The following is a 26,800-nucleotide window of genomic DNA, read 5'->3' on the forward strand; positions in this document are numbered from 1 at the left end:
TGTCGCCTACCTGAACTCAGATCTCCAGGAGGAGTTGTACATGCTTCCTCCTCCAGGGTTTGAAGTCAGTGAGCCAGGCGTCGTGTGGCGGTTGCACAAATCCATCTATGGATTACGCCAATCTGCCAGGAATTGGAATATGTGCCTACATGAAGCCTTAGAAGAGCTAGCTTTTAAGAGATCTCTTGCAGACAGTTGTCTTTACATTAGAGATTCAGGCTTAAAACAGCAAGTGGTGCTTGTGTTTGTTGAAGGTATATATTGATCATGGCACAGACAGGTGAACAGGTGGAGAAGTTTGCTAAGGAGCTTGGAAAGCGGTTCAAGCTGAAGCAGCTTGGAGATGTCAAATCCTATTTAGGCGTGCAGATCACAAAAGCAAGTGATGGAAGCTTCTTGCTTTGCCAGAAAGGTAAGATTGAACAGTTGCTTGAGAAGTTCAGAATGTCTGATTGTGCAGGTGCCAGATCACCCATGGAGACTGGATACGTGAAGGAGTGTCAGCAAGTAGAACGCGTGGTGTTCGAAAATACTGAACTCTTTCAGTCAGCTCTGGGTAGTCTGTTGTATCTGTCACAGTGGAGCAGACCAGACATTGCATTTGCTGTCAATCTGCTCAGTAGAGAGGCTTCAAGTCCTAGTGTGCAGGCCTGGAATGGTATAAAGCGGGTGCTACGTTACCTGCAAGATACCAAAGACTTTTGCCTTAAAATGTCAGCTGAGGGTGATGTCAAGCTGACTGCTTGAGTGGATTCAGATTGGGCTAACTCTGAGGGCCGCAAATCAGTGTCAGGCCTAGTGGTGAAGTTTGGGGACTCAGTGATTGGGTGGAGGTCCCGGAAGCAAAGTCTCATAGCGCATTCGTCTACTGAAGCCGAGTTCAGTGCACTATCAGATGCTTGCAGAGAGCTGGAGTTCTATGTGTGTTTGGTTGAGGAAATCTGTGGAGAGAATTGTCTGCCCATTGTGGTGCATGAAGACAATCAACCGTGCCTTAAATTAGCTGAGACGGGGCAATTCAAGGCGAGGACCAAACATTTGGACATACGTTTCCGGAATGTATGTCAGAGCATTCATGAGGGGCTAGTTGCTCTGAAATACTGTCCCTCAACAAAGAACCTCGCTGATGGTTTCACAAAACTATTGACCTTCCAGAAGCACGAGGAGTTCTGTGAGGGTCTGTGTATGGGGAAAGCAATGTTGGCTGTTGTCCCCAGATGCAGGACAAGAGGGGTGTGGAGTTTGGAACTAACAGGGTTAAAACTCCGTGGTGTCCTGTATCTGGGAGGAGCTTGACGCAGAGAAGTGCGTCACAGTGTGTGTCTGAGTTCAGATCTGGTTTCGCTTCTGGCTGACACAGCGCAGCACAAGCTGCAAGACAGTGCTTTTGGAAAGCACAGAGAATGGCTGAAGTTTCCGATGGATTTACTGCTTTGTAAATAAAGCTACTAGAGATAAGAACGAACTGTCTCTGGACGTGATTTATCCCTTTTCTCACACGGACGCAGGACCACTGTTGCTACTCTGCTATCCTGCCAGGTCAGCTTTCCCAGCAAAAGTTTGCGCAGGGAAGAGTGACTGGACGGCAATTTATATTTACCCAAAGGTAAATTTATATTTATATCCTTGACCATTTTCTCTTGATGCTGTTCTCTTGATGTATTCTGCCGTTTGCTGGCTCTCAGCCAGCAGCACATGGGCTCAAATCCCCACATTCTTTTCTGTAACTCCAAGCTAAAAGCCTGCCTTCAGGGAACCTACTGTGAACAGCATGTAAGTAAACTTCTTATTGTTGGCTTTTTGCAGTATGATAGCGCTGCAGAGAGCTTGCTGGGGAGACCATGCATTAAAAAGGGACTCAAAAAATAACTTAAACAAGGTTTTAATTACAAAAAACAAAAACTCCTTATACACTAAATACATCAACAACAAACCAGACCCATCCCCTGGAGTTATGGGAGAGCTAGGTGCTGCTCCGTATATACTACACCCAATTGCTGACACAGCTTAATCAATACAACTCAGCAGCACCTGCTATGTTTCACAGCTGTAAAGCTGGGTCTCGTTATTTTGCTCTGGCCCCTTAAAGACACACATCGGGTGAAACAATAATGAACCTTTACATTTAAAGAAACCATTCAACACTTCCCTTGCAGTTCATCATTGTGGAACAAAAACAAAGCATATTTTGTACATGTCTTTCATGTGTAACCTTTGGAAGTGCTTTAGTAAAAACGTCTGCAATTTGATTGTCACCTGGAACATATTGAAATACAATTATTTCATCAGCAATTAGTTTCTTTACAAACTGTAAACGTAATCTTAAGACTCTAGTGCGCTGCGTATTGGTCTCTGAACACAGGATAGCGAGTCGGCTCTGGGAATCAAGGTAAACTTTTACTGGTAGTGTTACTTGCATCTGTAGGTCTGCAAATACTTGCATATACCATTCTACATCACGAGTGGCCTGAACGCATGCACATAATTCACTCTCTGTTGTGGAGAGACAAATAATGGCTTGTGTCTGGGACTTCCATTCAAATGGACAACAGTTATAACAAAAAACCATACCGGACACACCCCTGCAATTATTTTGTTCCACTGCATGAGATGCATTGCAGAAAATTTCAAAACCTTTGTCAATACTGGATGTAAACTGCAACCTATAATGTTTGGTATGTTTATGGTACATTACCACTCTCTTAAGAGCAGAGAAACATTGTGTAGTGGGCTTTTCCACAAATTTTGCCAGAAAGTGAAAAGCATAAGTTATATCTGGTCTTGAGATTCTTTGAATGAAATTTAGCTTGCCTATAGCAGAACGATACAAAGTTTTGTTAGGAAATGGCTTATTTTCACCTGTAAAGGTGAAACCACACACCATAGGTGTTTCCTTCCCATTTGCATTTTCTAAACATAGCATTTCAACAAGATCATCAATTTTTGCAGTTTGATGAACCAGAAAAGATCCATTTTTGCCTTTCTCAATTTGCATGGATAAGTAATTTTTAGCTATGCCTAATTCCACCACATCAAATTTCTTCTGTAACTGTGAAACTACCTGTTCATATTCCTGTTTAGTTTTTGTAGAAATTAACACGTCATCTACATACACACACATTTTTGTTACAGAGTTTGCCCTTTTCTCTATAAACACACAATTGTCTGCCTTTCCTTGTGAAAAACCAATATCCAGCAATTCTTTTGCTAAAGTTTGGTGCCAATTCCTTCCACTTTGGTGCAGGCCATAAAGGGATTTATTTAATTTGCATACCAAACCTTCAGCGGCTTCTATGCCTTCAGAAACACTTTTAAAAATTTGTTCTTTAAATCTGCAAACAGATATGCAGTTTTTCTATCCAAATGATAAACAGAATGTCCACGTTGTGATGCATCTTTTAACAAAAGCTTAACTGTTTCATATTTTACACTTGGTGAATAACAAATCATAATCTTCTCCTGGAATTTCTTGAAAACCCCTAGCAACTAATCTAGCCTTGTACCTTACAACTTCATTTTTGTCATTCATTTTAACTATAAACCCATTTTAAATCAATAAGTCTCATATCTGGGGTTTGTGGTACAAGAGACCAAGTGTTATGCTCTTTTAAAGAAGCTATTTCAGAGTTCATAGTAAAGGTAATGGTAAAGGTACCCCTGCCCGTACGGGCCAGTCTTGACAGACTCTGGGGTTGTGCGCCCATCTCACTCAAGAGGCCAGGGGCCAGCGCTGTCCGGAGACACTTCCGGGTCACGTGGCCAGCGTGACAAAGCTGCATCTCGTGAGCCAGAGCCGCACACGGAAACGCCGTTTACCTTCCCGCTGGTAAGCGGTCCCTATTTATCTACTTGCACCCGGAGGTGCTTTCGAACTGCTAGGTTGGCAGGCGCTGGGACCGAGCAGCGGGAGCGCACCCCGCCGCAGGGATTCGAACCGCCGACCTTTCGATCGGCAAGTCCTAGGCGCTGAGGCTTTAACCCACAGCGCCACCTGCGTCCCGTCAGAGTTCATAGCTTTATACCAATTTGCAACTTGGTGCTTAGGTAAATTCCAAACATCATTGTAGCTTTTTGGGTCAAAAACCGCCTTATTGGCATACACAGTATTAAAATGTTCATCTGCAAAATGTTGAAGCTTCTGCCTCTTTCTATCTGAACGTCTCAGTTCGGAAGGAGAGTCAGACTCCTCAGACTTAATGGGACTAAGTGAACTACTAGTTTCAGGTTGTAAATCATCATTGTCAGGCTGAAGAGATGTCTGTAGGCTAAGCTCACGGTCAGAAAACTCAAAAGAATCTAACCTCCCCTCGGGTGCCTGTGACTTTAAATCATCAAACAAATTATCAGATTCAACAGGCTTTTTGTCTTTTCCCATTAATTCAGAAGTACCATTTCCTGCTGCTGCTGCTGCTTCTTCCTCTTCTTCCTCAGTATCATCCATACCGTTAGTATCTTGGAAAACAGCAACTCCATTCCAATTTACAGTTTGTATCATGCTTCTGGTAATACGAAATTTGCCAGTTGCTGGTATGTAAATTCTGTATGCCCCCTGCTGGTAGCCCATTAATTTTCCCTGAACACTATGCTCACCCAATTTCTGCTTAGCGGGATAATGCATAATTACATCTGAAACCCCAAATACGTAGGTATTTCAGATTAGGGCGTTTTTTAAACAACTTCTCATAGGGGGTGACATCTAAACCAGAATGATAACTGTGATTTCTAACATGGCAAAACGCATTAAGCGCTTCAACCCAAAAATCTTTGGGAAGATTAGCATCGTGCAGATAAGTTTTAACCCCTGCCTGCAGGTCACGCTGCACAACTTCAACAAGCCCATTTTGCCAGGGACTTCGGAGGCAAGATAACTCATGAGTAGTCCCCTGCGCGTCCAGGAAATTCTCAAAATCCTCAGAAACAAATTCCCCGCCCCGGTCAAAAAACAGGTTCTTAATAGGTTTGTTAAAGTGCGTTTTTACCCAGCTACAAAAAACTTTGTACTTCTCAAATGCTTGGGACTTCTCAGCTATTGCAGAAGTCCAATAATATCTACTATACTGGTCTATCAGAGTGAGCCAGTACTTAGAACCTCCTAATGATGGTGGGAGTGGCCCAACTAAATCACAATGTACACGCTCAAATGGCTCATTTACTTTCCTATCTGAGCACCTACCCTTGGGTGCAACCTTAATCTTATTCTTGCAACAAGATAGACATTGCATAAAGAATTTACATGGTTTTAAGTTGAGGCCATGAACAACATTCTTTGTCTTAATTACATCAGCAAAATTCAGATGCCCTAGAAGTCGGTGTGCCTCATGGACACACCCGGAATGTGGCCTGACATTCCTCAACCCCTGGCTTGACTGTGCTGCTCTGCAATTCATAGGCGATTGGGAATAGGTGCGAAAATACAGTCTATATAAACCATCAGAGTCCCGGGCATACAAGAGACGTTTGTTTCCATCAAAAAACTCACACATTGACTTTAAGAAACACACAGTTATGCCTTGACGAGCAAAGCACCTTACTGACAATAAATTGTCCACTGACGGGCAGTAAATGCAGTTCGCTCTTGTAATGTTTAAAGAGTCAAGTTTAACAGTACCCCTGCCAAGCGACTGCAAGACCTGTGAATTGGCTAAATGTACATTACCAATTTCCTCTTCGAAAGAAATAAACAGACTTCGATCGTTGCAAATATGTTGAGAAGCTCCAGAGTCCACAATAAAAAAATTCCACTTGGCGCCTTTAATTCTTTTACGATCTGTTGTCCGAGCGTGAAAAGCTTGCAGCTCGTTTCAGTCTTTACGATACGATGCTGTTCCGGTATGATGGCGACCAGCACTCTACTAATGTGAGCCCGTTGATTTTATCTTTTTATTCTCTCTTACTCCTTTTAAAGACTATTTTAAAGACTCCTTTTAAAGACTATTTTAATGAACATTGAGCTCAGATAAATTTAAGCACCTCACCGCGAAGAGTTTACAGGAAGATTCATGGGCTGTTCCCACCACAGGTTTGGAGGCACAGACGGAGCATAATTTAGTGTTATGTCAATAACCTTTGGCACACTACTCCTCCTTGAATAGGATACTTTCAAGGAAAATACTCCCTCGGCTCTTTGAAAAACCTAGGGAAGATAGAAGAGTGAGGTAAAGGGAGAGATGACTCAGCAATTCGACAGCCCTGCTGAAGCGAGGAGGGGGGTTGGAAAATGCTGCAGAGAATCTGAGGACTTAGAGGAAATGGCATGTTTGCCCCTCACCAAGCAAACCAAAATCAGTGGATTCTTTTATGGAAAAACAAAGGATACTTTTAATATTCCGACCTCGAATAGCTTCTCTCCATTAGCAGAGATAATAGATAAGGAAACTACACCGAAGGAACTACCCGCTAAACAACCCACTAACCCCTTAAACAACACCATCACGAGACCAAAAGGTCCCAAAAAGGTTCCAACTATGCACATTCAGGCGGAAGACTGCATCAGAGAACAAGAAAACCATCTCTCTGAATTACTACTTGAACACTCTACCACGTTAGACCTAGTGGCTAAAACTGTGGACTATATCTTTAAATACATAAGAGACATCAAAGGCTCCTTAGAGAAAATCATATCCTTTGTATCCCCAAAAGTTAATGTCAGCCCCGTAGACGCTTCACCGGAGGATAGGACCGAACCAACACCCAGAGTACCTGTCCTACTGGCTGCAAATTTGAAAATGAAGAAACTATGGAAAATCTACACACCACATCTTCCTACAATCTTTCACTACAAGCCACTAGACTTTGTTTAATTATCCTCCCCTTCAAAGGTCAGGTTGTTAACTGGTCGTCTATACATGTCGCAAGAAGGCATCTAGCTGAGCTTTTGGGCATAAATCCCCTTTCCATCGATCTGAAATCCACTGTCCACATTTACAGCAAGCCACACATGCAGAGGATACTGCTCACCTTCGAATCTAAAAAGTTTCCAACTTATATGATGTCCCTACGAAGCTCCCTGACTAAATATGGAATTTTTATTACAAGAGTTTTTATCAACACTAAGATTTGCCCTCTTATACCCTACTTTCCAGCTAAAAGGAAAGCAATTAAAAATGAGGGCACCCCACCTATTACGAGCTCTACCTCTCCACCCTCAGACTTAATTAGTTGGACAGAGACCCCCATGCCCCTCCTATCAAAGGCTACTCATCTAGAGAATTCGATGGAGCAGGAGTTACTTGTTTCCTTCTCCCATCTCCCAAAAGCCGAACAAACAGAGATAACAGACAGACTAGATGAGTTATTACTCTGTCTTCACAACTCTGAAGACCTAGCGCCCACAAAAGAGGCAAATACTCCACCTAAATTGGAGCGAAAAATGGAATATGAATCTCCTCAGGTCACGTCAGAACACACACCCCTACTCTGCCCAACTGAAATCCACGCCGAAATCTCTGTGGCGCCCCTAATCACATTACCGGAGACTTCACCATCCAATGGATGCATCTTCCACGACTCCAGGAAAGTCCTAGATGCTATTGAAGAGACAAAATGACTCTCACCTCTATTACTATCCTGGAACGTTGCTGGATGGCAATCGAAAACAATGGACAAAGACGTTCTAACCTATGTATCACAGTTCAAGATCATCCTGCTCCAAGAAACCTGGATGCAAAATCCTTTTGAACTACACAATTATTTTGCTTTCCATTCCTGTGCCTCAATCGGCCCAAAAGGCGGAAGACCGGCGGGAGGTCTGAGCACCTTCGTATCGACAGATCTAGGAACCTCCCCTACCCAATTGAAAATCGATAAAAAATGGATTTTGGCTGTTAAAATATTCTCTACCCACTTTAAGATCATATGCATCAATGTTTATATTCACCCACTCATGAAACAAACTGATCTTAAAAACATCTGGAACGAACTGGAAGACTGCATTCTCCTTGTCTCAAATAAGTTTCCCTCTGCCTCCTTAATTATTGGTGGGGACTTTAATGCAAGGTTAGGCCATTCAGACGAACAGCTAATCAACGAAAGTGGAATGGGTCCCCTAAATGCTAATGATGAACATTGGCCCCTATTCAGGCGTCATTCACTTGACCCAGTTACCAATTTCGCTGGTACATGTCTTTTTCTAATGGCACTTAGATTAAACCTTGTTATTTTAAACGGCCTCTCCTCAGGAGACTGTCCTGGCCAATTTACTTATTGGTCAGGCTTAAGGCATTCTGTTATTGACTACATCCTTGTCTCCCAAGAACTCTTTGATGAACATATTGAATTTACTGTAGACATAAGAACCGAAAGTGACCATCTCCCCCTAAATCTTAAAAGGACTGAATTTTGGGAACCCTCTAGATGTGGGCTCGCCCCACAGACACCTGATCCTAATGTTCTACAACAAATAGGCAGATCCAGAATTAAATGGTCCCCTTATGTTAATAACAATTTTAGCATTTGGAAGGTCAACTCCTCTGGGCTGATCTGACCTCCAATGATACTGAAGAGACCTCCCCAATTGACCATTATAACACATTAATCCGAAAACTCCAACCGTTATTGTCAAGACTCAGGAGATCTAGCCACAATGAGTCCCCTACCAACAAAAAATAGTTTGACCGCGAATGCATCCAGGCAAAACTTACACTCAGGGAATGCTTTAAGGTCTTCCAGCAAAATCCTAACCCTGTCACTAAATTAGAGTTACAACTTAAAAAAAAGAACTACAAAGAGTTACTAAAAACCAAAAAAGAACCGCAGACTCTCTCATCTGGCAGGCCCTCATAAAAGCGTCAATAGAAAAAGACAATACCAACTTCTGGAAAATTATCTCCAGTCAAAGCAAAGCTCCTAACGAGGGCACAATAATCCCTGCAAACTTATGGGAAGAGCACTATAAAGTGCTGTTTAGGGAACATCGACCTTCTGCGCTGCTTAACATCCCCTTAGATAATGATACATCATGGCCCCCAACATCTGAAACTGAAATCACTTCGTTAATTCTACAAATGAAATCTGGCAAAGCCCCAGGAAGTGATTTCATTGTCGCTGAACTTCTGAAAGCGCAAATAAACTGGTGGGCCCCGGTTCTTGCAAATCTATTTTCATATATAGATAAGACAACTGAAATCCCTAAAGATTGGGGACTGGCTATAATTGTTCCTATATTTAAAAAGGGCAACCCCTCTGACCCATCTAATTATAGACCAATTAGTCTTCTGAATGTGATCTGCAAACTTTATACAAAACATCTATGCCTAAAATTATGTGAATGGTTAGATCATAATGATTTACTAGAAATTGAACAAGCAGGGTTTACATCTGGACGTTCCACCATTGATCACTGCTTAGTGTTAGATTATTTTGTCTATAAGTATGTGAAACATTGGAAAAAGTCATTGTATGCGGCTTTTGTGGACCTAAAGGCAGCATTTGATTCTGTATCCAGGGGTAGGCTCTGGGCCAAATTGGCCAATATGGGTATTAACAGAAGGTTATTACTTCTGATTATTAAGCTTCATGAGAACAATACCCTCCAGATAAGACTCGCACAGGACGGCAGACTCTCTAGAGAAATCCCAGTCCAAAAAGGAGTTAGACAAGGATGCCTATTAGCCCCATTTTTATTTAACATCTATGTTAACTCCCTGGTCACATGCTGCCGTGAAATCGAAACCCACCCACCCGTGTTCTCTAACGGCAGAAAAGTACCAGTTTTAATGTATGCGGATGATGCTGTTCTTCTCTCTCAAACCAAAGTGGGTCTGAAACGTGCCTTAGGAAAGTTTAGTGACCAATGTAACACTGAACTGTTAACAATTAACTTTGCCAAAACCAAAATTATACATTTTAACCGCTCCTTCAGGAAAGATAATTGGAGCGTAAAGGGAAACGCCATTGAACAGACTAAGACCTTCCAATACTTAGGCATTACTTTCTCTTCTAATGCCAAATTGTCAACACACCTAACCACATCAGCTATATCAGCAGGAAGAAGCGCAAATGCCATCCTTAGATTATTCAGAAGGAAAGGAGCTGGCTTCCTCCCGATGGCCCTAAAAGTTTTTCAGGCAAAATCTTTAGCCCAACTCCTGTATGGCTCTCAAATTAGCCCCTCTGCCAACCTTAAGACCCTTGAAACAGTACAATCAAAATTCTTAAGATCATTATTTGCTACCCCAAAGTGTACACCTAATGCAGTCTTAAGGCAAGAGGCAGGACTGCCCAGAGTGGAATTAAAAGTCTGGGAGCAAGCAATATCCCTCTGGCTGAAAATCCATTACAGTCCTAAGGGACTGTTACCTTGCTTCCTGGCCGCAGTCCCCTATCCTCCTTGGCTTATGCAAATAACTAACAAGATCAAGCAAATTGGCCTAAACCCTGAAAATCTTCTTCTTGGAACTCTGAACAAGGCAAAAGCAATTATCACTCAGAGACTTTACGATGTCGAATTACAACAAGACGACGCCCTACTCCCGGAGACATATAGATGTTTAAAAGCTTGGCCTAATTTTGCAGCTGCCCCTTACTTAACTAACATCACTAACGAAGCTTATAGATGGGCTTTCTCTAGAGCCCGCTTTGAGACAATGCCCTCAGCAGCGCTGTACGGCAAATTCACGCGGGTACCAATGCATGCACGTCTCTGCCCCTGTATGTCTAATAAGGTAGAATCTGTTACACACATCCTTCTATTCTGCGAATTTTATAGTGAAGAACGAGTTCAACTTATTTTGCCGCTTTTATCAAAATTTATACCCCTACAACATTATTTGGAATCCTCCCCCGAAATTCTACGAAAATACCTTCTGGAAGATTCCTCAAGCTCAATATCATATGAGGTGGCCAAATTTTGCACTTTAGTAATCAGGAAGCGTAAATCTCTTCTGTTGAATGGCACACTGCGAAGTTCCCTTGTGTAATCTTTTTTTTTCTGATGTTGCTGTTGATTTCTTTTTGTTTGACCTTGTGTTGTTCAGTGTCACTGGCTTTTGCCACAATAAAACTTGGTCTTGGATACGATGTCGGCTTCTGGGCTGACAATCGTGACTGACGAACAGAAACAGACTTGGGAGTACTTTGCTTTCTTTTGGATCTGCAGTCCTTTGCAAAATGTCCTTGCTTAATGCAGAACCAACAACACTTGGCAGCTTTAAATACAGTTGTGTCACCACAAGTTTGCCTATGGTGTTACTCATTCTTTCTGGAAATAGGAGTGCTTATCGCACAAGCCTCCCTCCTATCCAACTCGCCCATTAATCTTGCCGTTACCCCTTCCACAGTTAATTGTGCTGGTGGAATGGCAGATATCTGGCTAGCTACACCATCAAAGGATGATAAAAACATACTGAATATCAGGTATCTCCATGTCCCTTCGAATCAATTCACCGTGTATTGCCTCCAGACATCTCAAGTGTGCTGCCAAATCACCACCAGGCTGCAACTTCGTCTGGTACAACTGCTTGAAAAACGTCAATGCAGACGCTGACTCTTTTCTAACATGCACTGCTGCAAGACTGTCCCGCATTTCTTTGGCAGTTTTCTTATTCCTTATATAGACTACTTGCTGGTTGCTGACTGCCAAATTAATTATTGCCCTGGCTTTCGCATCTCCTTTTGACCAAGCATTAGTTACAGGGTCAGGAGGGGCATCAGTTACATAGGTCCACACTTCTCTAGAGGTCAAAAGCGCCTCCACCCAAAAAGACCATAAACTATAGTTCTCATCTGTCAGCTGTGGGAAGACCAGAGCCTTCTCAGCTTCAGGAACCCGGTCAACCATTCTGGAACTCTTCCAGACCCACAGAACTATGCCAACAGGAGAAGGAGTTTTCAAACCTTTCTCAGAGTCCAAAAATATGCAGTCATCCACTCAGCAGCTGGGCCCATAACCAAAGATGTTGGCTTTTTGCAGTATGGTAGCGCTGCAGAGAGCTTGCTGGGGAGACCATGCATTAAAAAGGGACTCAAAAAATAACTTAAACAAGGTTTTAATTACAAAAACAAAAACTCCTTATACACTAAATGCATCAACAACAAACCAGACCCAACCACCAACCCATCCCCCGGAGTTATGGGAGAGCTAGGTGCTGCTCCTTATATACTACACCCAATTGCTGACACAGCTTAATCAATACAACTCAGCAGCACCTGCTATGTTTCACAGCTGTAAAGCTGGGTCTCGTTATTTTGCTCTGGCCCTTGCTCTGGCCCCTTAAAGACATACACATCGGGTGAAACAATGATGAACCTTTACATTTAAAGAAACCAACACTTATCATTACTTTTAAAGAAGACTGTTGTGACTTCTTTTAAAGGTGATGATAAGAGGGATAAAAGGGGAATTTACCAGGATCAAACCCTGGTTTGCTGAAGTAAAGAGATTCAAACGAATCTACCAACTAGCTTCCTGCTATATACTGGGGAATGTGCTACTGACTCATTAGTGTCAGGGAGGGAGGACAATATTTAATCAATCTGTCCTCTCCTTCTATCCACAACATTCCCACATTCTCAAAGCTAAAAAGCCCCAAATTTTGCAAGCCTTCATTCATAGGGGAGCCCCTCCATCCCCCAGATCATTTTGACTGCATTTTCTGAACCTTTTCCAGCCCTGCAATATCCTTTTTGAGGTGAGTACTCTACACAGTACTGTGGGAGATGCACCACAAATTTGTGTAACAGCATTAGGATATTTGCAGTTTTACTTTCAATTCCTTCCCTACTGAATTTCTGGCATCAAATTTGCTTTAACAATTCCCCAGGCTCTTCCTCCCCCTCGCACCCCAGAGCCTTGCTGCTACTCACCAACATTCTTACACCAGATGGTGACTTTGGCCTCTCTGTACTCAGGAGCTGATGGAGGCTGGAAACCATCTTGTCCATGTTTTCCACAACTGTCATGGGTCCATCAAGGATCTGAGGAGCACAGGAGCAGCTGTCCAAACCTTATCATCATCATCATCCGACGTTGCCCAAGGGTTTCCCTGGCCCTCCTCCTGCAGACTGGGGGGGGGGGGGCAGCACATAATAGCATCTCTGAGGGGCTGCCCCATTGAAGAGAGCAAAGGCTGCTTAATACATTGCAGGGGGTTGGAACGAAATGGCCCTTGGGGTCCCTTCCAACTGTATGATTCTATGACTTTTCTGCTGCTTAAGTTACTGGAGGGTAGATTTTGGTCAAAGATTAGGGAAGCTTCTTGATAGTAGGGAGAGTTTCACAATGGAGCCAGTCACACAGAGGGAGGTGGTATGAGACATCAGATAATCCTGATGGAAACGGAAGCAGAGTTTGCTTATTTGCCGCATTTCTGGAACAGAAATCAATGAATATGATTGGTCTTCACCTTTGTTGTGTTCAGCTTGCCAATGATATGGAACCAATTGGGATTCCTGCATTGCAGGGGTTTGGACTAGATGACCCTGAGGATCCCTTCCAACTCTGCAGTCCTTTGATTCTATGAACTGCCCTTCCAAACCAAATTGTGTTTCCTTTGCATTGAAATGGATGTTGTGGAATAATGTAGTAAATCATGTAATAAAGTACATATTTAGTTGCGTAAAATTCTGCCACAGCAGACAGTGGGATTGATAACTTAGATTTTTGCCAGAAGTCTAACTGCTGTGAGCATAGGTGTGATGCAACTCATTTAATTAAGGTGTGTACCCAGGGATATTTATTTCCTTATATATTCCTACCTTCCTGAAAATCTTCCAGCAGAGGCCGGACAACCATCTAGTGTTTCTTTATTTATTGTGTTTCTATCTCACCTCCCCCCGCCCCACCAAAAAAACCTCCAAGGAGCTCAAGGTATTCCCTCCGTGTTTAACCCCTGAACAACCGCCCTGTGAGGTCAGTGGGACTAAGAGGCCTGCATTGCCTTCCAAGGTCACCTCTGTCAGCTTCATGGCCCTAGGGTCTCCCATGGGTCCTGGTCTGGCCACATACTCTCAAGGACGGAAAGGGATGGTGGACCATCAGGACTGCTTTAGCTTTCTGGATTTCCTGCCTCAAACATTGGGGCTCACCAGACCCACCCGACCCTTACTTCTAGGAAGCCATGATTTTACCAGCTTTATTTTGGACCACTCCTCAGCGTTCTGCTCCTCCAGGATTGCCCCGGCAATTGCCACGTAGTGCTGCCCCAGCTGCTCCAGCATTGCCAGTTCCTCCGGCTCGTTGGCATCCATGTCTGACACCTCCTTCAGCAGTTGCAAGATGCCCAGATGAGCAGCTGCATCCAGAGATGTCGGCTCAGCGTCCGTCAGGACCGTCTCCACCACCCCTAGGTAACCAGCGGCTACTGAAAGGTCCACGCCTCGGGCTTCTGCCTGGAAGACACTCTTGGGAATCTGTAGCCAGAAACAAGACGCCCAGGTTAGAGAAGGGGGACTAAATGGGGGCAGGGTGGGTGAAGGGGTGTGTGTGCCTCCCCTTTTGGAAAAATCCACCCAGATGTGTCTGATCTGCACAAAGCCATTTTTGAAGTATTTTTAGTAGCAGTTGTTCCAAAATCTGTTATATGGGAACTTTGGGTTGGGAGCAGTGCACAAGCTGTAGGCACTTTAGGGGAAAGTGTGTAGGGAAGCCATAAATCCTGGAGTGGGGGGGGGGGGCGGGGACAGCGGGGCAATGTGGAGAGCTGAGATGAGAAGATGTGCCAATAGTTGGCTGTGCCCCACAACCAGACTTTAAGAAGCTTTGCCCACCGTGGGTCTCCTGAGACAAGGCTAGACACTTGTCACGTGTCCCCAGAGCTGTGGCTCAGTGGAAGAGCACTGGCTTTGAGTGAGGAAGGTTCCAGATTCAATCCCACTCCCCATCGGCAGCTCCAGGTAGAGCTATGAATGGCCCCTGCCAGAAATCATCCTGCTCAGCTAGATGGCTCTGGGGTCTGACAGCTTCTTACATAAATTACAGAACTGTGAAGCTGGAAGGGATCTTCAAGTCCAACCCCCTGCAACCTGTACCACCCCAAATTCTCCCAGAAATCAGCTTCCCCACAGACTCACCCAGGAAACACTTGGGGGCACTGAGAAAAGGCTCCAGGGCCCATGAGGCCTGGCCAGCAACACAGTGATGCTGGACCACAGGTGGAAGCCCTCAGGGTTGAAGGGCCAATGCTTTAGACTCTCCACTGTCGCATTCGCTCATGCATTAACCTGAGCTATGAGCTGTGGGACAGGTTTTGACTGTGTTTTCTTCAAGATCTGAGGGGGAAACAGCAGACATGCAAATGGAAGGTTGTGGAAGGTGGTTTACAAAGTTAGTACCTCAGCCATTTCATGGAGCCAGGCAAAAACATTCCTCTTCAACTAGGGCTTTGGCTGATTAAGCCATCTACGGCTTTTAAGTGTGATAGTGGGGGAGGGGTGGTGTTGTTTTGCTATTATGCTATGTAATTTGTGTTTTCATGTTGTATTTTCATATTGTAAACTGCCCTGTGATCTTCAGGTGCAGGATGGCATGTAAATTTTAATAAGAGGAAGATTAATTCTTTCCACAGCCCTGCAAGGTAGACAAGGTCAAGAGAGAGAGAGCAACTGGCCCAAAGTCACCCAGAGCACTTTGTGGTCAAGGGGGGAGTTGAATCGGTGTCTCTCTAGGCCCCAGTCTGACACTCTCACCACAAATCCAGGGTGATCCAACAACTGGGGATACCAAAAGGACCCTTCTCCCCTGGAAACCAACCCAGTGATGAAGACCTGCTTCAGAGGTGCAGTTTCCTTGCTGAACAAGGCATGACAGGGCCTTCCCAGGGATGGCTCCAAAACCTTGGAACTCTCTTCCAGAGGAAGTGGAATCTGATCCCTCGCTCCCAGCCTTGTGGCACTTTGGCATGAGATTGAGGAATATGAGCATTTAAATAAATAAATATTCTATTATCATTATCAAATAAACATTTCCATTAATAAAAAGTGGCTTGTGTTTTAATTAATGGGAAGAGTGGGTTAACCACTCTAGTAATTGTAGCTTTGTGAGAGGAATAGGGGTCTCTTGACAACTCTCAGAACTCTCAGTGGACTTGTTGTTGTTGTTTAGTCGTTTAGTCGTGTCTGACTCTTCATGACCCCATGGACCAGAGCACGCCAGGCACTCCTGTCTTCCACTGCCTCCCGCAGTTTGGTCAAACTCATGCTGCTAGCTTCAAGAACACTGTCCAACCATCTCATTCTCTGTTGTCCCCTTCTCCTTGTGCCCTCCATCTTTCCCAACATCAGGGTCTTTTCCAGGGAGTCTTCTCTTCTCATGAGGTGGCCAAAGTATTGGAGCCTCAGCTTCACGATCTGTCCTTCCAGTGAGCACTCAGGGCTGATTTCCTTAAAAATGGATAGGTTTGATCTTCTTGCAGTCCATGGGACTCTCAAGAGTCTCCTCCAGCACCAGAATTCAAAAGCATCCATTCTTCGGCGATCAGCCTTCTTTATGGTCCAGCTCTCACTTCCATACATCACTACTGGGAAAACTATCGCTTTAACTATACAGACCTTTGTTGGCAAGGTGCTGTCTCTGCTTTTTAAGATGCTGTCTAGGTTTGTCATTGCTTTTCTCCCAAGAAGCAGGCGTCTTTTAATTTTGTGACTGCTGTCACCATCTGCAGTGATCATGGAACCCAAGAAAGTAAAATCTCTCACTGCCTCCATTTCTTCCCGTTCTATTTGCCAGGAGGTGATGGACCCAGTGGTCATGATCTTTGTTATTTTGATGTTGAGCTTCAGACCATATTTTGTGCTCTCCCCTTTCACCTTCATTAAAAGCTTATTTAGTTCCTCCTCACTTTCTGCCATCAAGGTTGTGTCATCTGCGTATCTGAAGTTGTTGATATTTCTTCCGGCAATCTTAATTCCGGTTTGGGATTCATCCAGCCCAGCCTTTCGCATGATGAATTCTGCATATAAGTTAAGTAAGCAGGGAGACAATATACAGCCTTGTCGTACTCCTTTCCCAATTTTGAACCAATCAGTTGTTCCATATCCAGTTCTAACTGTAGCTTCTTGTCCCACATCATCAGGAGACAGATGAGGCGATCAGGCACTCCCATTTCTTTAAGAACTTGCCATAGTTTGCTGTGATCTACACAGTCAAAGGCTTTTGCATAGTCAATGAAGCAGAAGTAGATATCTTTCTGGAACTCTCTAGCTTTCTCCATAATCCAGCGCATTTTTGCACTTTGGTCTCTGGTTCCTCTGCCCCTTCGAAATCCAGCTTGCACTTCTGGGAGTTCTTGGTCCACATACTGCTAAAGCCTGCCTTGTAGAATTTTAAGCATAACCTTGCTAGCGTGTGAAATGAGTGCAATTGTGCAGTACTTGGAGCATTCTTTGGCACTGCCCTTCTTTGGGATTGGGATGTAGACTGATCTTCTCCAATCCTCTGGCCACCGCTGAGTTTTCCAAATTTGCTGGCAAATTGAGTGTAGCACCTTAACAGCATCATCTTTTAAAATTTTAAATAGTTCAGCTGGAATATCATCACTTCCACTGGCCTTGTTATTAGCAGTGCTTTCTAAGGCCCATTTGACTTCACTCTCCAGGATGTCTGGCTCAAGGTCAGCAACCACACTACCGGGGGTGTACGAGACACCCATATCTTTCTGGTATAATTCCTCTGTGTATTCTTGCCACCTCTTCTTGATGTCTTCTACTTCTGTTAGGTCCTTACAACTTTTGTCCTTTATTATGGTAATCTTTGTACGAAATGTTCCTTTCATATCTCCAATTTTCTTGAACAGATCTCTGTTTTTCCCCTCTATTTCTTTGCATTGCTCGTTTAAGAAGGCCTTCTTGTCTCTCCTTGCTATTCTTTGGAAATCTGCATTCAGTTTCCTGTATCTTTCACTATCTCCCTCACATTTTGCTTGCCTTCTCTCCCCTGCTATTTGTAAGGCCTTGTTGGACAGCCACTTTGCTTTCTTGCATTTCCTTTTCATTGGGATGGCTTTCGTTGCTGCCTCCTGTATAATGTTACGAGCCTCCATCCATAGTTCTTCAGGCACTCTGTCCACCAAATCTAAATCCTTAAACCTGTTTCTCACTTCCACTGTGATTCATAAGGGATTTGATTTAGATTGTATCTTACCGGCCCAGTGGTTTTTCCTACTTTCTTCAGTTTAAGCTTGAATTTTGCTATAAGAAGCTGATGATCTGAGCCACAGTCAGCTCCAGGTCTTGTTTTTGCTGACTGTATAGAGCTTCTCCATCTTTCGCTGCAGAAAATATAATCAATCTGATTTTGATGCTGCCCATCTGGTGATGTCCATGTGTAGAGTTGTCTCTTGTCTTGTTGGAAAAGCGTGTTTGTGATGACCAGCTTGTTCTCTTGACAGAACTCTATGAACCTTTGCCCTGCTTCGTTTTGATCTCCAAGGCCAAACTTGCCAGTTGTTCCTTTTATCTCTTGATCCCCTACTTTAGCATTCCAATCCCCTATAATGAGAAGAACATCCTTCTTTGGTGTCATTTCTATAAGGTGTTGTAAGTCTTCATAGAATCAGTCAATTTCAGTTTCTTCAGCACCAGTGGTTGGTGCATAAACTTGGATTACTGTGATGTTAAAAGGTCTCAGTGGACTACAGTTCCCATTATTCTTCTTTTTTTTTGGGGGGGGGAGTGCTTTTAATGCACCGTGCAGATGGGACCATACTGAACAAAGTAAGAGTCACACCTGTTGCTCCACCCACTTCCCTGTTGCTCTGACCCACCGATTGCTGGCAGAAAGAAATGGGGACCTTGGGCTTAAAATGACAGTTGCCACAGTTTGAGTCTGGAGATAAGGATAGTCAGAACTGCCATACCTTTTTTGTAGTGGCAGACAAAAGGCAGCAGCTGCAGGCAGGGGGCATAAGCAAGGCTTCCCTGCATGACCTGAAGCATATGACATTCCTCCACAGGCCCTGGAAAAGAACAAGAACAACACCCTCCGTCTACTCGATGTTTTGGGAAATTGTTTGTTTTCTATAGGTTGGGATACCCCTTGAAGCATCATCACCAAATTCGGCAGGGGGTTTCCTGAGGGTGGAGTTGGCAGATTCTTGGATTCTAGGTGCCCTTTTGAATCAGGATGTCAGACCAAAACGTGACTTTGTCAGATGTATTGGATTTAGAGGGAGTAGAGACGAGATTTGGATGGCATGCCTATCTAATAGATGAAAAAGTCAAAGTACATAAAGGCTTCCTAGGGCATATAGTCAGAAAGTCTATATATAAAATATGGGAGAAATATAAAAGACTCCTAGAACCAAAAACTCCTTGGTGGGCATCGCCGGCAGAAATTGTCGCAGTGAAAAAATTAAATATGAAAGAAAATTGGGCTACCTATAAAATTGTATTAAAGGAAGAAAACGGAGAATTGGAATTAAAGGATTATACAGAAATTAAAGCTCATATTAGTGATTGGTTCCAATATATTCAAATTAAGTATAGATTAGCGAAAGACAAAAAGTTAGGATTTGAAAAAGAAATATCAAAATTCAATAAATACTTAATACAAGAAAAATAATAATATCTAAATTGTATAATCTGATCTTAGTGGGGAACAAAGAATGAATTGGTTAAAGCATCAATGATTAAATGGGCGCAAGATAGTGGGGAAAATATTATGTTTGAACAATGGGAAAAATTGTGGAAAGAAGATATGAAATTCACTATGTGTTATATATTGAAAGAAAATTACCTCAAAATACAACATAGATGGTATTTAACACCTGAAAGAATAGCAAAAATGAATAAAAATTGTAGCGATGTCTGCTGGCGATGCAACACTGGAAAAGGTACTATGATACATATATGGTGGAATTGTTTAAACATCAAACAGTTTTGGGAAACAATATATAACGAAATTGAAAAAAATGTTCAGATATTCATAGAAGGTTTTCTATTGGGAATAGTACCAGGAAGCCTAAAGGAAGAAGACAAGACCTTATATTTATACGCAACAGTAGCCGCAAGGGTATTGATTGTAAAAAATTGGAAAAGTGGTATTGTACTGACAAAAATAGAGTGGCTTGCCAAATTATTGGAGTACTCCAATATTGTGGTTCGAGGACCCAATCCCCGCTTAGTGGAATGAAGACACATGGACACGTAATATAAGGTTAATGGGCAAGAAAAAGGCCACAACTTTATTGATTACAGCAAGTGAAAAGGTATTGGCTTAGGCATTGGATCACATCACTTGACTCCACCCACTCGGACAGGGGTGAGTCTAAAAGGGGGGTTTATTCACCAGTAGGTGGAGCCTGTTGATGCTAATCCAACTATAAGCTCTCCCCTGATGTCACCGAGGGTCGTGCCATGGCCCCCCGCCACACAGGCAGCGGACAGGATCCACAACCGCCGGATTCCTTTAACGGAATACCCAAAAATTGAAGGCGTAGGCGATGGCCACACCTAGCCCTTTCACACACCACAAACACATTCCAATGCCTAACCGTCACCCGAGCCCAAAAGGCTCGCCGCCAATACCCTCACAGCTGTAACCAATCCCTGATACTGCTGATGATGCTACCTAACCAAATATTGTTCCCCCGATCTGAAAGATGAACCCCATCATTCCGGAACAAGGCCTGATCACCAATCCGGATACGGTCACGAGAAATGACTCGGCCATTCATAAAGCTCACCCAGCGGACTACTGTGCGATTTAAGAGTTTCCTGGATTTTTCTATGGCCATAGTGTTCTGCACACTGCACCAAACTATTCTCTTTAGGAAGGAGGACCGGGACACAAGGCAGCAAGCTCATCCAAGTCTCTTTTTATGTTCCACAACAAGTCCGCACTTCTTCTGCTAACAAGGTCATTCTCCCCCAGTTGAAGGATAAGGATGTCAGGGGGGCCAAACGCAGCAACTTTTTCTCTCAGCAATGGCATGAGTTCCTCCCAACGCATGCCTCGCCTTTAAAACCAGGAAACTCGCATTCCAGATGGCAACCCAAGATTAGGGGTGAGGCCGCAGCTAGCTGACCGTACGTGGGCCCAATGAACTATACTGTGGCCGCAGATCCAAACACTCTTTCTGAAGACGTCTAAGGATAAAAGAAAGAAAGGACGGGTAAGTGGAGATAATGTAGCGAAGTTCAGCGCATGCTAACGAATGTAGCCTTTATAAGCATTGGATTTCCAGCGGCCCATTTCTTTAATCCTATCTGCCGGCAGGCCCAAACGGGCAGCTGTTGTGGCGGCGCCGATCCTGAACGAGTGTGCTGCGTAATCCTGGGAGGATAAACCACAGGCGTCTATAGCTTTGCGGAGTACCCTTGTGAATTGGTGCCTCATCAATCATGACCCGTCCTCGTGAACCAGGAGCGGGCCAGGACCTGGCGGTCTGAGGTAAAGGTACTGCCTGGTGTCCTTGACCGGGCATGGGCCCTGCTGCGCAGAAGCTGTCAGTTTAACAAGGGAACCCTTCCCAGCCTGATCGGTTTTAGATTGACGTATCCGCACCGTCATGCTAGCTTCGGACATCTGCATGTTCTCCATGAGGAGGCCGCGCGTTGAGCCACTTGCGGTAACCTTGGCTACTACCTCGCCAACCCTAAACGCGCCAAAAAAGGAGATAGCATATGCCGTGGAAAAGAGGCGGGCCTCAAACTTGGTCCAGCAGATCGGCCTAAGCTTTATGCGTATTTGAGAGAGCAACCCGTAAGAAACTGGTTTACGGCCCTTGGCTCTAGGGGGTTGCAGCCTACCCCAACCTTCAATAGCTCTGCGGATCAGGAAGTCACTGCACGGGTCGGAGGAAAACATGGCTTTACAGAAGAAGCTGATGGCCCGGCCCAAATCATCAAGGTGGGAGAGGTATTGCAGAACGTCATCAGTGGAGGGTGGCACGTTAGGCGAAAGCCTTGATATCCCTGACCTGAAACCCATGAAATCGCACCACACTTTCTTGTAAGATCTGAGAGTGGAAGGTGCGACAGACGCTAATACTCCCTTAATCACTTTGCGTCTCCAAGGTTCCACAGGTGCTCCGGAAAGGGTTTGGGCAACAGTTGAGCTCCAGGTGCTAGCAGTCGGAAGTGAGGCATCTGGAAACGAGACAAGGCATCTCCTATATCGTTATTAACCCCCAGTATAAATTTGGCCGAAAAAATTATGTTATACTCAAGGCACCGGAGGACGAACGACCATAGGAGGGACGACACCCTCTCGGAACGAGATGACTGCCTAGCCAGTATGTTCACCACCGCCTGGTTATCAGTTCTGAAGCACACCCGGCGATTCCGGAACCCCTCCATCCAAATATGCACGGTCACTACTATGGGAAAAAACTCAAGGAAAGTGAGATCCTGCGTGATAGCCTTGCCCTGCCATCCCGCTGGCCACTGCTGAGCGCACCACCGACCTCTAAAGAACAAGCCAAAGCCCAGGGACCCTGCCGCGTCTGACTGAACCTGGAAATCTGAGGACAAGTTAAGGACTTCCTGCCATAAAGATACTCCATTGTAGTGATTCAAAAATGTTATCCAGATCTCTAGATCAGCCTTAACTGACTTAGGAAGTCTGACCCTGTGGTGTGGATGCTTGAGACCGGCTGAAAGCGTGGCCAGGCAGGAGCAGAAGGGGCGTCCCGGGGAAACTACTCTGCAGGTGAAGTTAAAATGACCTAACAGGGATTGTATCTATCTAGGAGTGACCTTTTTTAACATGAGGGTTTTACAGATTATTTCCAGAAGGGCGTCTATTTTTTCCTTAGGTAAGCGGGATGATTGGGCAATTGTATCCAGTTCCACACCCAAGTAGGTGAGTCGTGTGGTCGGGCCCTCAGTTTTATCAGCTGCTAAGGGAACACCCAGGTCCTGAGCTACGGCTGAAAATGCACCAAGAAATGCACATTCCCCGGTATCGGAATTCCCCACGAGAAGAAAGTCATCAAGAGAGTGCGTCACCCCGGAAGAATTTGTTCTAAAACGCAAGGCCCAATCCAAAAACGTGCTGAATGTTTCGAAAGCTGAACAGGCTACTGAACAGCCCATTGGCATAGCCTTATCAACATAATACTTCCCTTGGAATTTGAAACCCAGCAACCAAAAGTCATTAGGGTGAACCGGCAAAAGGTGAAAGGCCAATTCTATATCTCACTTCACTAGCAGTGCTCCGTGACCGAAACCCCTAATAAGTTTTACCACCTGGCCGAAGGTGGCATATTTAACCAAGCATAACTCTGGTGGAATGGCATTATTTACAGAGCCGCCTTTTGGATAAGAGAGATTGTGGATAAGCCTGAATTCTCCGGGGGTCTTTTGGGGGATGATGCCTAAAGGTGAGATGTGCAAGTTCCGGATAGGTGGGCTATTAAATGGGCCTGCTACCCTCCCTGCGCCTACTTCCTTAGCTATCTTCCTCTCCGCTACCTCTGGCCTCTCCCTAACAGACTTTTGATTAGGGGAATCCTTTGCTATTAAAGAACCTGCTACTGGAATTCGAAACCCACTGGAAAATCCCTCCCAAAGATAGGAAGCTGCGTTTTTGTCCGAGTAAAAGGATAGAAGGTCGCGGAGAGGAGCAAGCTTGATCGGGGGAAAGGCTAGCTCCAGAACTACCTTATCTTCTGTTTCCAGCCGCTGGGGCTCCCCTGGAACTGGAGTGGTGGAACCCCCGGGCTCCACGAAAGGGCTGCTTTCCTCCCTTAAAACAAGCTGCAGCTGGGTGAGCCCCGGCGCATCTCTGGCATTCATGAGGGTATTTGCAAGAGTGCCTTTGGCATGACCCTTTGTTAAACTCCCAACATACCTTCCGCTTAATGTCCCTCCGTAGGTCAGCCCTGGCCGAATGATTAGAATCCACCTGCTTCTTCTCGACATATGGACCCACAGCTACCGACCAGATGCCGTTTTCAATTTGATCCCAGCACGCTAACGGAATCCTAGAGGCCTTCCTGCGGTGGCCTCCCCGGAAAGGGCGTATGCCGTATGGATGTGTGACAGGTAAGCCACCAAGTGGACCGCTCGTTTTGGATAGGCAGCCACAATTGTCCCCATATAAGCCTGAAAACCATCTAGCCAGTTGTCGAATGTCCTTGGGACTGAGGGGTACTTGCTTTTTCGTTTCCCATAGGAAGGCCTCTTTTCACCCCTCCCCAACTCCTCTGCAGGATGAACCAATTTAAACATGTCTACAAATTCCCCATTTAAAATTTTTGCCCGCAATTTAGGGGAGAGATGATCCCCCGGGATGCCATCTGAAGTTGAATAGGTCGAAGTAGTTGATTCTTTGACTAGAGCCCCATCCTTTCACTCCTGGGTTCCCCCAAACTTTTTATGATTGGAATTGGCCCTCCTGGAGAGAGCCCAGTCAGGGAGACCAGAGATCTCCTCTCCTCTACGCCAGTAGGAACCCAGGGAGGCATCGCTATCATACTCGGAAGAGCTACCTGTCTCTTTGTCCGTGTCATCGTTCCTCGACTTGCTTTTCTTGCAAATGTGCTTCTTCTTCTCACGTCTCTTGCCGGAAGGCTTATCCTCTGCCACTGTACGGGGCTCCTCCTCCAACTGCTGCTGCTCCTCCTCAGCCCCGGATGATGTGCCCAATTCCGGGAGCTGGACTCTGGGCTGCATATTCTGCGAATGACTAGATGAACTAGAAGCGACAGGGTTATTAGCACGAGACGACTTAGATGCAGCCTTCCCACTCCGCCCCCGTGGAGCGGATGCTGTGGAATGTGACTGGGACCTAGTCTGGACTGGCTCTGCACTGCCTCGGGTGCTTGCACCCGCCCTTGTCAGTTGAAAGTCACTAAAGAGGGTGGCAGAGGTGCCGGGAAGGTCATCCCGCTGTGAAGGAGGCGGGCTCTCTGGAACAACCTGTGAATAGGGTAGGCTATCCGCGATTGCATCAGGAGATGGGGGTGGGCTGGGGTTCTGATCAGGAAAACGTTGCTCATAATCATCTATGAATGATCTAAAGTCATTGAGAAAATGTGAAATGGGCTTTTGGTTATTCATTCCACATTGCGCCTGAGATGGGTTACCAGTCGCATTGCGTGCTGCTTCTGCCACGCGCTTCCTCTTGGGAGCCATGAGCTGTGCTGTGCACTAATAAAAGTGTGGTTGCTATTTATTGGGTGGAGTTGTTATTTATTATTTTTATTTTTATTATTATTATTATTATTATTATTATTAATTTATTTTTAAAATTTAATTTATTAATTTTTATTATTAATTATTTTATTCATATTATTGCTTATTAATACTGTTTTTATTTTATTATTCTACTTTATTAAATTTATTAATTAATTAATTTCTATTTATTTATTCCCAGTTTTATTCTTGTTGTTAATTATTATTATTTATTTAATTATATATTCAATTATTTATTAAATCAATTTATCATCAACTGTCTATATATCAACTGTCTATATATTACATTAAAGCCCCTTCCGAATAATAATATCTCAAATCAATTCAATAATTGTTATCAAATGCCAATGTGCTATTAATGGTTATAAATTCAAGTTTGGGTCAACGCCTGACGAAAATGATATTAATTAGTATCAATTCAATCAATCAATCAATCAATCAAATTCATACCAATGAATAGTTATTACACCTGCCTCCTCCAGAGGGCTCTGTAAAGCACACTAAGACCCTCAGCAAAGGTGAGACAAAAGCCGATAAATAATGCATGCACTGAAGCTGCATTAAGAGGAACAGACCTCTTTTTTTTGGTGAATTATTTTTATTCAATTTTTCCAATGCAAAATTGATACAATTCATACATCTTTTTTATATCCATTCTCTTTTTGACTTCCCTCAACTTGACTTATACTCCTTCCCTTCTTAATTTCTTACACATTTCTAAAACCTTACTTCCATTATTTTTATAAATTAAGTCTTATTTTGCTCACTTTCTAACTTTTCTTCTTACAGAGCTTCATTAAAACTTACAATCGTTATTTGATTATCACTTAATTTATGCATATACTCTGTAAACTTTTCCCAATCTTCTATAAATCTCTGATCTCGTCGATTTCGGATCCTTCCCGTCAGTCTATCAAGTTCTGCATAATCTGTCATCTTCATTCTCCATTCGTCTAGTGTAGGTAACTCCTCTTGCTTCCATTTCTGTGCCATCAGTATTCTTGCTCAGTCACTGCATATAAAAATAACTTCCTTTCTTTCTTATTTATCTCATTCCCTGTAATACCAAGTAGGAACGCTTCTGGTTTCTTAACAAAAGTGTATTTAAACATTTTCTTCAATTCATTATATATCGTTTCCCAAAAGCCTCTTACTTTCTTACATTCCCACCACATATGATAAAATGTACCCTCTTTTTCTTTACATTTCCAACATTTGTTACATCCTTTATACATCCTTGCTAACTTTACTGGTGTTACATACCATCGATACATCATTTTCATCACATTTTCTTTTATTGTTGTACATGCAGTGAATCTTAAACCTTCTTTCCATAATTTCTCCCAATCCTCCATCTGTATGTTATATCCAAAATCTTTGGCCCAGTCAATCATAACCGATTTTACCTCTTCATCCTTTGTATGCCATTCTAATAATATCTTATACATTTTAGCCAAAACTTTAAAATCACTATTTAATATTTCTGTCTGGAATTTCGACTCTTTGTCCTCAAAGCCTCTTAATCTCAGATCTTTTTTAAACGTTTCATTGATTTGAAAGTAATGCAGCCAATCAGTAATATATTCCTTAAGTACCTCAAACGACTTCAACTTCCATTTACCTTCTGTTTTTGTTATTAAATTCTGATATGTTGCCCATCCCCCTTTCATATTGATGTTTTTCACACTCAACGCCTCTAATGGTGACAACCAATACGGAGTTTTTGCTT

At 43.8% G+C, this 26,800-nt stretch overlaps 1 protein-coding gene across 1 annotated transcript in view; it reads left to right on the forward strand.

Moving 5' to 3' along the window:
• The first annotated feature begins 19,084 nt into the window (after positions 1–19,084).
• Positions 19,085–26,800, forward strand: part of LOC310835959 (uncharacterized protein) — a 156,794-nt gene continuing 149,078 nt past the window's right edge. Inside the window, exon 1 of the mRNA XM_083720929.1 lies at positions 19,085–20,026. The gene's annotated coding sequence lies outside the window, so the exon portion shown is untranslated. The remainder of the gene's footprint in view (positions 20,027–26,800) is intronic.

The sequence above is a fragment of the Podarcis gaigeae genome (assembly GCF_964106915.1).
Source record: "Podarcis gaigeae genome assembly, chromosome: W".
NCBI classification, from domain to species: Eukaryota; Metazoa; Chordata; class Lepidosauria; order Squamata; family Lacertidae; genus Podarcis; species Podarcis gaigeae.